Genomic DNA, 12,562 nt, shown 5'->3' with positions numbered 1-12,562 from the left:
CTGTCCCACAGTAGATCCCATGGGAGCCCAGTCTATTCTGTAGCCTCTCCTGCTGCAGTTGGGAAACTTTCCATAAGTGCAAGGACCTGCTGGGAGACACATGCCCACTTGAGCCAATGTGATAGGCACAGCAGCCTCCATTTCACAGTAGATCCTGGGAGAGTGTAGTCTCAGCTTTTGCTCCTCCTTTTGAAATTGAGGAATTAACACCACTCGTGCAGAGACCTGCTGGGTGATGCACGTCTGTCTTAGCCAAAAAGATAAGCCCATCAGCCTCCTTCCCACAGAAGATCCTGGGAGAATCCCAGTCTCAAACTCCAGTCTCTCTTACTGAATTTGGTGACCTATCCCACCTACTTAAAGATCTGTTGGGAGGCACACCAATCTGAGCCAGCGCGACAGTCTTCTGGACTCAGGACCCTGGCCAGCATCCCTACACAGACTCAGTATCCTACTTGGTTCTTCCCCAGGTCCATCTGGGCCAGAAAGCTGCATCAACTTCAATGTCCTTGCAAGACTTGGAATAAGCTTGGGCTTAGAATGTCTTCTAGTGCTGGGACAACTCTAATGGACAGAGAATCAGGGAACACAGCAGTCAGTATGTTTAGAATCCCTGAAAGGCCCTCTAAAGAAGGACAGGCACAAACAAAGCCAAACTGTGAAGACTGAAATAGATACCTAATCCCTCAATGTGCAGACATGATTGCATGTCTGCAAGTAGAAAATTCAGGGAAATATGACCTCCCCGAACAAATTAAGGTGCTAGAGACTTACCCTAAAGTGATGGAGAGGCATAATCACTCAGACAAAGAATTCAAAATAGCTGTTTTAAGGAAGTTCAGTGAACTTCAAAAAAACAGAGAATAAATTCATAAATTTATCAGAGAAATTTAACAGAGATTGAAATAATTTTTTAAAAAATCAAACACAAATACTAAAGCTGAAAAACAAAGCGAGGAACACCTATGGTAGAAATATTTATCAGGTATGACAATGTCCAAAAGCTTAATTAAGGATCAAGTAAAAATTGGCATTCTTCTTAGTATGTGCTTTGTATTTAGCCCATCAACACTGCCAAGTTTTGCTACTAGGCTTGTTTCTTCCTTTGTTTTGTTAAAGGAAAGCTCAGAACCACTATTACGTCTCACTTCTTATCAAATATGCAGCATCTTTGTTTTATGAACTTTTTATATCAACTGTATCCCTGGTATATCTTAATTTCCTATCTTGATTTTACCTTCATTCATCTTTATTCACCTGTTTATTTTTTATCCTACTGTAGTTTATTTGTATGTATAAGCCACTTTTCTTCTTTTAGGGGAAAAGGATAATATAAAACAAAACAAAGATCTCCACACAGGATGAAATGCAAGTAAACAGCTAAACTGCATCACTGGCTCCACTGCCCTCTCTAACCTGATATCTGAACTAGAGTGACTACTATAAAAACAGAGGTCTCAAAAAGCTTTCGTTCTACATTTGTTCTACCACTTACTCAGAAACTTTTATGATATACCTACCGTGTGCCAGGCACCCTGATAATTGTTAAGTTTACAAAAATAAGTAAGTTATGGTCCTGGACCATCCACCCCCAAACCTCAAATTCAAATAAGAAAAGCAGATAAATATACAGATAAGTGTAATAGAGTGTGTAAATATAATACTGTAGTAATAATAGAATGAAAAGCCTCAGGTGTTCAGAGAAGTACAGAGAGAACTATAGGTACAAGCTAGCTGACCACCCCTGCAAGGTGCATTATTCAGGAAATAGTCTACCTCTAGAGCTGAAATGTAAGGTAATTGGCATCATATCATACTATCTATGCTGAAGTAATTTAAAGTAAATCAGACATTGTAACATGTATTGTCTCTTTTGCCCTACCTTGATTTCAGCTACAGATACATATTTCTTCATCAAGAAGTTTACTCACACAATGCATTCCTTGGGATTTGGCCAATTTTTGACTTGGCCCTTTTCCCCACTCTTTCTATCAGGAAAGAAACAAACTCCTGTCCTTGCTCTCTGCTTCTGTTGCTTTTAAGCATGCTCTTGGGGGGTCTCATTCTTTATTCTCAAAGTATATCCCTTCAAAACAAATCTATTGCTCCTCCTAAGGAGAATCCTGATAATTCATAGAAGCATTTTAACCCAGGTCTGTATGACGTTAGAGCCTGAGATTTTAATCTTTCTTTTATACTAGATCATCTGTATTATATTATTTAATATCAAGATAATATATGGCTGATAAGACTTGAGATGTTTAGTAAAAACTTGATTAACAATTATTAATTCAAGAACAACTATACCACTGAGTTTTAGAAGGGAGATGAAATATAAATAAAATAATTCTGGAAGAGTTCTTACTGTCTTATTTGAATGGATTTGTCATTTGGCATAAATATGTATATTTGAAATAACTTTAGAATAGTTTCAAGCAGCATGCCAACAAACAGAATTTAAGGAAATTCTAATTACAGTCCTTTCACTTAGCAGATGAATAATTTTGAGTAAGGTATTTTTTAATTAAACTTTAAGTTCTGGGATACGTGTGCAGAACGTGCAGTTTTGTTACATAGGTATACACATGCCATGGTGGTTTGCTGCACCCATCAACCCGTCATCTACATTAGGTATTTCTCCTAATGCTGTCCCTCCCCTAGCCCCCATCCCCTGACAGACCCCGCTGTGTGATGCTCCCCTCGCTATGTCCATGTGTTCTCATTGTTCAACACCCACTTTTGAGTGATATCATGCAGTGTTTGGGTTTCTGTTCTTATGTTAGTTTGCTGAGAAGGTTTTATGTTTCATTTGCTTCCTCTGATATTGGTAAGTGTTCTCACCTCCTTAACTAGTGTGAGTATGGAGATTCTATAACTATATCCAGGAAGGAATAATTAACCATGGGTCACCTTAAAACTATATAAAATATGAATGAGGTTTCTCTTTGGAAAAGTGGAATTTTTAACTGGTGGGACTTTACATTTCATATCTTTCAATCCCTTCTTTCACCTATAAGGAATCAGAGAAGGAAAGGAATGCCTAACAGTAAAGAGCTGGGTTAGAATAACTTTTTAAATTTACTATACTGACCTCGAAACCAGTATCTATATCATTCAGCCTCTTCGTACATCTTAGGTACAGGTGAAAGTGTAGTTTAGATGACATATGACCAAATGCTCTGACTTACCTTTTAGCAAACATTTTAGAATCCAAGCATCCAAATGAGGGCCTGCTGTCGTTGGAGGTTCTAAATTCATCCGTACAATGCCCTTAACTTGCATGGTTCTGTCTCTCTGAATTTTTTCAGTCCCCAGTTGGCTCAGCTCTATATAGAAAAAATAAACCCAAGTACATCAGACTAATCGTGCAAAACTAAACCTAAGTGTGGTGACTAATGTCACAAGTTTACTGACTAATTCATTCAATAAATGTTTATTCAGCACCTATTACAAACTTATTTATTGTTTGTTCCCCAATATCCTTCTTCCTTTTCTAACAGCAAAAGAATTTCTTTTGGAGGAATTACCTCTTTTCTATGTAATACAACCTGATTTGATTCTAATTAGCAGCCTTTTCTCCTTAGGGGGAAAGCAGGCATATCTCAGGCAGGCCATCAGATGTTCTTTCCTATAATTTGAATCTTTGGCAATGAGTCTAAGATATTGAAAGTAGTTGGAGTTCCATCTTGACCAGTGGCAGCATTCTTGTCAGTGGCTAATGGATCATTAGTCCTCATCTCCTGTCAACAACATGAGCTCCAAAAATCCTTACTGCAATTTAGCTTTTACTTATATTACCCATAGTTGTTTTCTCTTGTTTGTAATCAAAGAACTTAGCTGACAAATTACCTTTCGTGTATTCACTACTATATTAGATGCTGAATACTAATGACAGAAAAGGAATATAAAATAATTAAAACACAGATCCCTATCCTTGCAAGATTTTTCTGTACAGTTTTATAGTACAATACACGCATATAAGAAACAAACACAAAATGCAAGAGGTCATTAATTACCAAATAGACTGTTTCAGACAATGAGAGTTGTTGGAGTCCAGACAAGACAGGGAAGATCAGTAAAGGGTAGGCCTTAATAGGTGTTAGATGTAATAGCAGAAGAAAAGGGAAATGACCTTTTAGATGTGAATGGTCAAATAAACGAGAACTTTGAATTCAAAATGAACAAAATGTGTTACAAGAGTAGTAAGAATTGTTTTTCAATAAGATGATAATCTTCTCAACAATATAGGATCACTTTATTTAAAGTAAATGAGCAAAGCGAGAAAATGAGGACCAACAGCAGCCTTGAGGAATGAAATGCTCACAGAGGGTACTGGACGGAGGAAGCCAGGAGCAAGCCAGCAAAGGAGTCTAATACCTAAGAGATGAGAGAGCAAAGAATCAAGGACATTTGAACTGGTCTTTCGACAAGGGTTTAACTTCTCTGGTCCTCAATTTTCTCATCTGTAAAATGGGGGCAATCACGGTACCACCTTAAAGGGTGTTGTGAGGACAAAGTTAGTTATTAAAGTACTTAAAAATATTTGGGCTAGATTAATAAGTAATACAGATCTGCATTTTCAAGGAGAGTATGACCTCTGGTGCTCAAGCCTCCGAGAAGTTCAAGTACAAGTCAAGAAGTGCCCCTGAATTTAGTTACTTGTTCATTATTGACTATCCCGAAAGTAATTTTGAGACAGAAGTGTGACAATTGTATAAAGAGAGAGTGAGTGCTGAAAAAAATGGAAGGTCTTGGATTTTTATTCAAAAGTTTGATAGTGAAATGAAAGTGAGAGAAATCATTTTATAAAGAGCAAGCAGGTACTACAACATTCCAAAGGCAAGGAGGAAGGGAATAAGGATGAGAATAGAATGAGTTTCAACCTAAGATTTTCGTGGAAGTCAAAGAAAAATCCAGGACACACAGAGTAGTTTATCTTAGGGAATTGATTGCTTCTTATTGCTTCTTCTGCATGTGAAGTAAAAGTATGTTAAGAGTGAAAAGGATGCATTGAAGTGGAGGATAAAATATATAATGAAATTCAGGACCAATGGACACAACGTTATCAGGAAAATAGAAGAGGCCAAATTTTGTGAAAAGGCCAAATTTTGTTTGTGAAGACAAAGTTACAGAAAGCTGTAAAATACCAGAAAATGGCAAATCTTTGTATATCTTATTGAGACATTCTACTATCTTAAGAAATTTCTAGTTCAAGTGCTCCCTAAACACTATCTTAGGGTTGAATCAAGAAATCATTTCTACCCAGTTAGGACACCGTAGAACTGGATATCCACTCAGGACATCGTAGAACTGGATATCCACTCAAAAATATATATTCTAAAATTGCTTATCTCAGAAAAGATTTTAGTTGTTATTCATAAGGTGGAGTTCCAGCATGTACAAAGTTAACTTACATAGATTTGGCCATTAAATCCATTGTAAAAATAATTATAAATCCTGTCATTCCATTCTATGAGCTTAAGCTAAAGAGTGAACACAAAAAGAGAGCTATGTCCCAGAGTGTTTCTTACAGCAACGAGATGTCATTTTGCTAAGTAATATTCTAGTTCACACAATGCGACCTGTAAACTCTAGCCAACTTCTCTTCTGGCACTTAGCACCCCCCACCCCCCACACACACACCTTTTTTTTTTTTCCTGCTAGACCGCAATATTTGTTGCTCTTGGCTTCCTGGTGTCCGAATGCTCTCCCACCCCTTGTTAGAATCCTGATTTCCCTTTGGGTGGAATTTCCTCATGATTAAGTTTCTCATGGGAGGGCATTTCCTATCTCTTGTTGCTCATGGTTTATCCCACCAAAAAGAAAAAAAAAAAAAACTTTCTTTGTCTGCTTCCTGGTACAATTAAGCAGTGGACAACATCACCTGAGCTTAATCCACTAGAACTTGTAATCAAAAGAAAAGGATGCAGAGACAGAATAGCTATTTGAAGTCCCAATCTATTACAGCAGAAGTACTGAAGCACAGACCAGACTCTATCCATGAAGCCTGGCCTTTGAATGCCTGTTGGTTTTTGCCCATTTATCAAATCCTATTGCCTGTTGGTTCCCAGTAAAGGATAATCTCTTGATAATCTTCTAATAAACAACTCTTTTGCTTAAAAAATGTCAGTGTCACTTTTTGTAACCTGTAAACAAAAAATAATAAAAACAATACTCACTGACACTCTAAAAGAAGAATTGACCACGTCGAATCTATTGAGAGGCAGAACATTAGTATCACAGGTGGCAACTGCTTAAGAGAATTTCAGATACAGTTATGACTATGAGATTTTGCCTTGCATGCTGACATTGGAACCTAACTTCCACTTACTAAGTACCTCTAATGCAGTATCACATATCACAGTGAAATGTTGGAAGCAACCTAAGTGTTCTACATAGGAAATTCTCTAAAAAATAAAAATCCATAGGCTATATATGGATTATCATGCAACTATTAAAATCATATTATTAACCAATATAAAATAACATTTTAGATGTTACTGTTATATTATTACCAAATCATTTGGGTAGTATGACCCCATATTTACTCATTATTATGTTTAGAAAAATGACTGAATATTATATGTATTGTGGGTTGATGAGTGACTTTTTTCTTTACATTTTTATTTATGTTTAAGTTTCTTACAATTAACATATATTGCTTTTGCAATTAGATCTTCAGCACTCTAGCAATGTTATTGTAAGTAAGTAAGAAAAGCCCCTTGTAGTATCTTAGTGCCTAATTTTTTTCTCTTTTATATTCTTCCCAAATAAATCTTTACTTTTCAGTCCATCTAAAAAGAGTGAAATTTTCTTTTTTTAATTATAACTCAAGCTATGGAAGATTAAATTTATGAAATTTTTTACAACATATTAGTTTGGTGTAAACATATTTCATCAAGCTATTGGTTAAAAAACTTATTTTTTGCTTTTAGTTTTATTTCAGGAATTAAGACTCAGAAAAAGCTCAACTTTAGATAGAAATTTCCCCATTTGGTCATTCCTTGTTTCCTACACAGCAATCCAAATGACACAATATCTTAGTAATCATATGCCCACAAACAGAACTCAGAAAACCAATTTTTTACAAAAACAATATTTAACCATGGCTGAAAATAATTTTCAATGGGCCATATCCTTAGCAAGTCTTTAGAATCTTACTAATCTGTTCTCATTGTTATTATTGATGTTTTTGGTGTGGGCACCCAACCCAGAGAAATATTCACCTGTAGTTCTGCATGCTACATTTTATCACTGATTTTTAGTAGAAAAAAAATTGCTGCACACAATAATTATTTTCTATTAATTATTTACTTCATAGGGTGATAAATGTCCTTGTTGCCTCCATTTATTAAGTAGAATTTTCACAAAATCCTTGTTCAGTGCGTATATAATGCTATTTTACAGATGAGGAAAGATAGGACCAAGAAGGTCACACAACAAGTAAGTGGTGGAATATGGTCTACCTGTCTTTCTGCTATAACTTACTGATTTGCAAACTATCTATTCTCATAATTCATTCCAGAGCATGAAATGGAAATTGTTGAACCACACATGTAGTAGAAGGTGAGCACAGTTGGCCATTCGACTTGGGTCTCAGAATGCAATACTTTAGGAAACTCCACCAGGGACCACAGTTTGGTCTTTCTTATCCTTGTGTCTGCAACTTAGCAAAGCAACACCTCTATATTAAAATTCATTACAAAGTAATGAATGGTAATGTAATCAAGAGTTAATTAGAATATAATATAAAGAATCATCTAGTAGAGCAGGGTGCAGTGGCATTTGCCTGTAATTCCAGCTACTCAGAACACTAAGGCAGGAGGATCACTTGAGCCCAGGAGTTGGAGGATATGGTGCACTCTTATGGTACCTGTGAATTGCCACACCAACCTAGGCAACATAGTGAAACCCCATCTCTAAGAAAAGAAAAAAGAATTATCTAGCCTAAACTAGAATGTTAGAATGTATTATATTATGAGACATTTCAAGTCAGTGAACATATGATGGGTTATTTAACATATTTAAGATATATTAACATGTATATTTAACAGTATATTAATGATTTATGAAAAGTAGTATATTACTATTCCAAATCAAAATATATTTTAGAAAAATTGAACATATAGGCATTTAAAAATATTGAGAATCATAAAAGCCCTAGAATAAAATATAGATTGATATTTCTTAAGTGGAATAGTAAAGACAGAAATCATAAAGTTTAAAAGACTTGTAATCAAAGCTACAACTTATAAAGGGACAAACTGAGTAAAATATTTGTAGAAAAATGACAATGAAAGAGTTGCTATCCTTACATGTGAAAAAGGTTTATGAAATTAAGAAACAAACCTCAGGTAAGATGAAGCTGTGAGATAATTTTCACATACCCACATCCCCCAACACACACACAAAAACTTGCTGCTCCAAACATGTCAATAATTGATCAAATATTTTTAAATATAATAAAAAAGACATAGCTTTAATTTTTTTTAAAAAAAGGTAAAATGTCATTGTAGTTCAAAGACAGAACCAAATACCAAAGGAGCAACTGGGGCTAAAGTCTTCTGGACTCTGGGTCTGGACACAGGAGAGGAGATGGCTGAAGTGACATTCCCGTGAGAAAATGAAAACTCAAAGTGACCCACTGAGACCAGGGACCAGCATTAAGTTCACTGCTTGGCAACTGGACAGAGATTAGATTTTCTTTGTATACAAAGATAGACTTTTTAAAAAGCTGTTGCCTTTATGCAAGGATATTGCTTTCATAAAGGTTTTTTTTTTTTTTGAGACGGAGTCTCCCTCTGTCGCCCAGAGACTGGGCTCACTGCAAGCTCTGCCTCCCGGGTTCACGCCATTCTCCTGCCTCAGCCTCCTGAGTAGCTGGGACTACAGGCCCCAGCCACCACGCCCAGCTATTTTTTTGTATTTTTAGTAGAGACGGGGTTTCACCGTGTTATCCAGGATTGTCTCGATCTCCTGACCTCGTGATCCGCCCGCCTCGGCCTCCCAAAGTGCTGGCATTACAGGCGTGAGCCATCGTGCCGGAGGAAAATAAGAGAAAGCAGAGGTGACCACCTTCCAGCTAGAAGTTGAACAAAACTAGTCATAATCTAAAATGGGACAGGAGCTTTAAACCTTGGATGTGACCTGGTTTAGGAGTGAAAGCTTCATGGAGCTGGAAGGAGTCAACTCACAAATAACCTCAATATTATATTGAGACAGGTAAATATTCAAGTATGAGTGAAAAATGAAAGAAAAACGTTCCAATCAAGATAAGTCTGCATATTGCACTTTTGTTACACATGAAGAAAATCTATAAATACAGCCAAGAAAATAAACTAGATTAATTTATCCTGATAAAAACAAAATAAAGCAATCCAAAAATGATTTTAAAATAAGTGTTCTGTGGTATTTAGGAATAAATTAAAACTAAAGGGAAAAGGAAGAGAATACAAGAAATAAACTAATATGAAATATAAATGGATATAAATATAGTTATTAATTGAAAGACTATACTGAAATAAACTCTGAATGGAAGTCAAAGAGACGTTAATCAAAATGGAACACAGCAATAATGAATTTACCAAGAAAAGATCACAGTGAGACAAAGAAATTAAAAGTTATGAAAAAGCACTTAAAATATCCTAACGAAAAACGTTTTAATAAAAATTCCAACAGAAGAGAACAGAGGGAATGACAGGTTTATAACATTCAAAAATATAATGCTAAGACTATTTTATAAGAATGTGAATATTCACACTAAAAATGCACACTAAAAAACATAAAGACTACCAGATTACAAAAAGAGCTTTGTCACAAAGGGATGACTTCGACTCAAAGCAGACATGTCACTAGCAACAAAATATAGAAGGAAATTAGTCATAGATTCAAAGTGGTAAGTTAAAATAACTGTCAACGTAAAGTTCTTTATCTGAATAAGTTATTATTTTCAGTCAGTGAAAAATAAATATACTTTTAGGGTTCCCATCTAAGAAACTTTATCACCCACAAAACTTTGCTGAAAGAATGATTAATAAGGGTCCCCATTAGAATGTTCATTATAACATTGTGTGTAGAAGTAAATATTATAATGAACTGAAGTATCTATGGGCAGAAAAATAGATCTTACAAATATGGTATTGAACATTACATAGCAGTGAAAATGAATGAACTAAAACTTCATATAATCATGGTTTTCTTCTTGAGATCTTAGAACAATTGCTCTAAAGTTAAAGATGGATTCTTTCAGAACTACAGGTAAATATTTCTCTGGGTTGAGTGCCCCTATCAAAAAACATCAGTAAGAATTGAAGTACCACGCATTAACTGATAGCGCCACTGGAGCTCCAAAAACATCAATAACAAAAATGAAAACAAATTAGTAAGATTCTAAGAGATTTATTGAGGATATGGCACAGTGAAAATTATTTTCAGCCATGGTTAAATTTATTTTTATAAAAAATTGGTGTTCTATTTTCAATATGTGGGCATATGAATATTAAGACTTGTCATTTGGGTTGCTATCTGGGAAATACGAGTAATCATAATTCTTAAGCTTATAAGTTATTTGATTATAAGTTAAAAGTAAGCTTTTTTATTTTATTCTTGCATTTAATCACATAAAAATGATACATGAAATGAAAGTTTATTACATATTCAGAAGTATGATAGAAGCATATGAACATTCTGAAAGGCCAGTAATGCTGCCTTTAATATTTAGCTTTGAGCTTTTTTTTTAAACCTAGGTAAAAAGAAAATAAGTCAGTCATATAATTATCACTATCAAAAAGGAAGAAAAATACCAGTGCCTCACCAGAGCAAAATTTTTCTGGTACTGAATTCTAAAGAAAGTTTTATTCGTGGTGCTCAATATAGGTAAAATTAAAAATGAGAATAATGTTAACAATGAAATGTGTGTAGAAAATATAATAGAGAGTTTTCAATATTATTTCCTGTACTCATCTTAAAAAATGAAAGGAAGGAAGGAAGGAAAGGAGATAGGAAGGAGAAGAGAGAGGGAGGAAGGGAGGGAATGAAGGGAGAGGAATAAAGGAAAAAAAAGAAATATAATTGTGCATTTGAAAATAATTACAAGAAGAAAAAGTCACACTCTTAAGGGATAGATCACTGAAAGCAATTTTGCAAAACACTAGGCTCCCACTGCCCAAATATTTCCTGGTAGTCAGATTTAATTGAAGTATATAATTTAAAATCCATAGAGAAATAGAATGAGTAATCTTAATTCATATACCATAAATATCACTTCTTTTTTATATGAGCTGAAGAGTAGACAGTACAAAGCTATGACTGTTCTTCAGGGTCAGGTATGTGAATATTTTTGTTGCTACTTAAAGTCAATTTTGTATGCTGCAGAAAGTACAAGAACGTGTAACAAAATAAAAGGAATTACAAAAACTGAGGAGACTATGGAGACTTTCTGCTGATGCAGATATCAAGCTTCTTCCAATCCTGCTTATATATTTGGGAAAATATTTCACTGTAATATAACAATAAGACAAAAAACAAATTTTCTTCTTATTCTTTTGACAGAGGCAATAATGAAGTTCAGGGGGCTATGTAAAAATGCACAAAGTGTGTCACATCTTTATCACTGTCTGGATTGCCAGGATACTCGATAATTAAAACTAAAATGACCTTCAGAACTGCCATAAGAGTACCTCCAATTTCCCCTCGTGAGTTTTGTCCTCAGTTGAGTTTTCTGCTTTAACTACAGTATTCTGTCACGGCTGCTTGTTTTGCATCCCTGAGTCTGACTGTAATAATCAGGTATAGCACCCCAACCCCACTGCTGATACATCATAATATAAGAAGGTGATCTTCAACTTTTTGAATGAAAGTCAAGAAGATTTTATTGCACATGCTTAAATACGGTGAACTATGCAGACTCTGAGATGAGTTCTGATAATCCATTCCCAGTTTACTCTCATGAAAAAATGCCTGGAACACTTTACAGTGTGGTTAAGGAAATACTCTCCATTCTACAGCTCCTATTTCAAATTAAATGATATCTTATCCCATGTCATTCCAAGCTGACAGTCCTTTCCCAGCTATGCGAGCCCCTTTTTGCTCAATATTAAGTTCTTACTGAGTCAAGTTTGAGAACTGCTGTCCTAGATTGTGTAGGAATACACTAGGAAGGATTTCCTACATAATCTATGACAGCAAGACATCAGAATCAAAGATTCATTAAAACACGCACTGCTGGGCGTCACTCCTTTAGTTTTTTATTCTGTAGATCTGAGGTGGAGCCTAAGAACTCACATTGTCTACAAATCTTTAGATGATGTTGATACTACTGGTCCAGGGACTACACTTTGAGTTCACAGAATATGGACTGCCGACTCTATCAATTAACACAAATGGCTGCATTTTGATACAGCTCTTGGCTCCCACTAATCTCAGAACTTTGGTTGCATGTTCTCAATATAGCTACGTATTTCCTGTAAGATCAATGTTTCCTGTATTTGGGAGACAGAGAATTTAAAATTTTAAATGCTTAATTGCCAAGACAGAAACTTGCTGCTTGAAATTCAAGAAGAGA

General features: G+C 35.2%; 1 pseudogene; it reads right to left on the bottom strand.

Moving 5' to 3' along the window:
* Window positions 1-3,282, bottom strand: part of LOC116470526 (KICSTOR complex protein ITFG2-like) — a 30,547-nt pseudogene extending 27,265 nt beyond the window's left edge.
* Between the last annotated feature and the right edge of the window lie 9,280 nt (window positions 3,283-12,562).

This window comes from Hylobates moloch, unplaced genomic scaffold (genome assembly GCF_009828535.3).
Source record: "Hylobates moloch isolate HMO894 unplaced genomic scaffold, HMol_V3 SCAFFOLD_6, whole genome shotgun sequence".
Lineage (NCBI taxonomy): Eukaryota > Metazoa > Chordata > Mammalia > Primates > Hylobatidae > Hylobates > Hylobates moloch.
The sequence above is the reverse complement of the archived record's forward strand: the minus strand, read 5'-3'. Positions and strand labels throughout refer to the sequence as shown.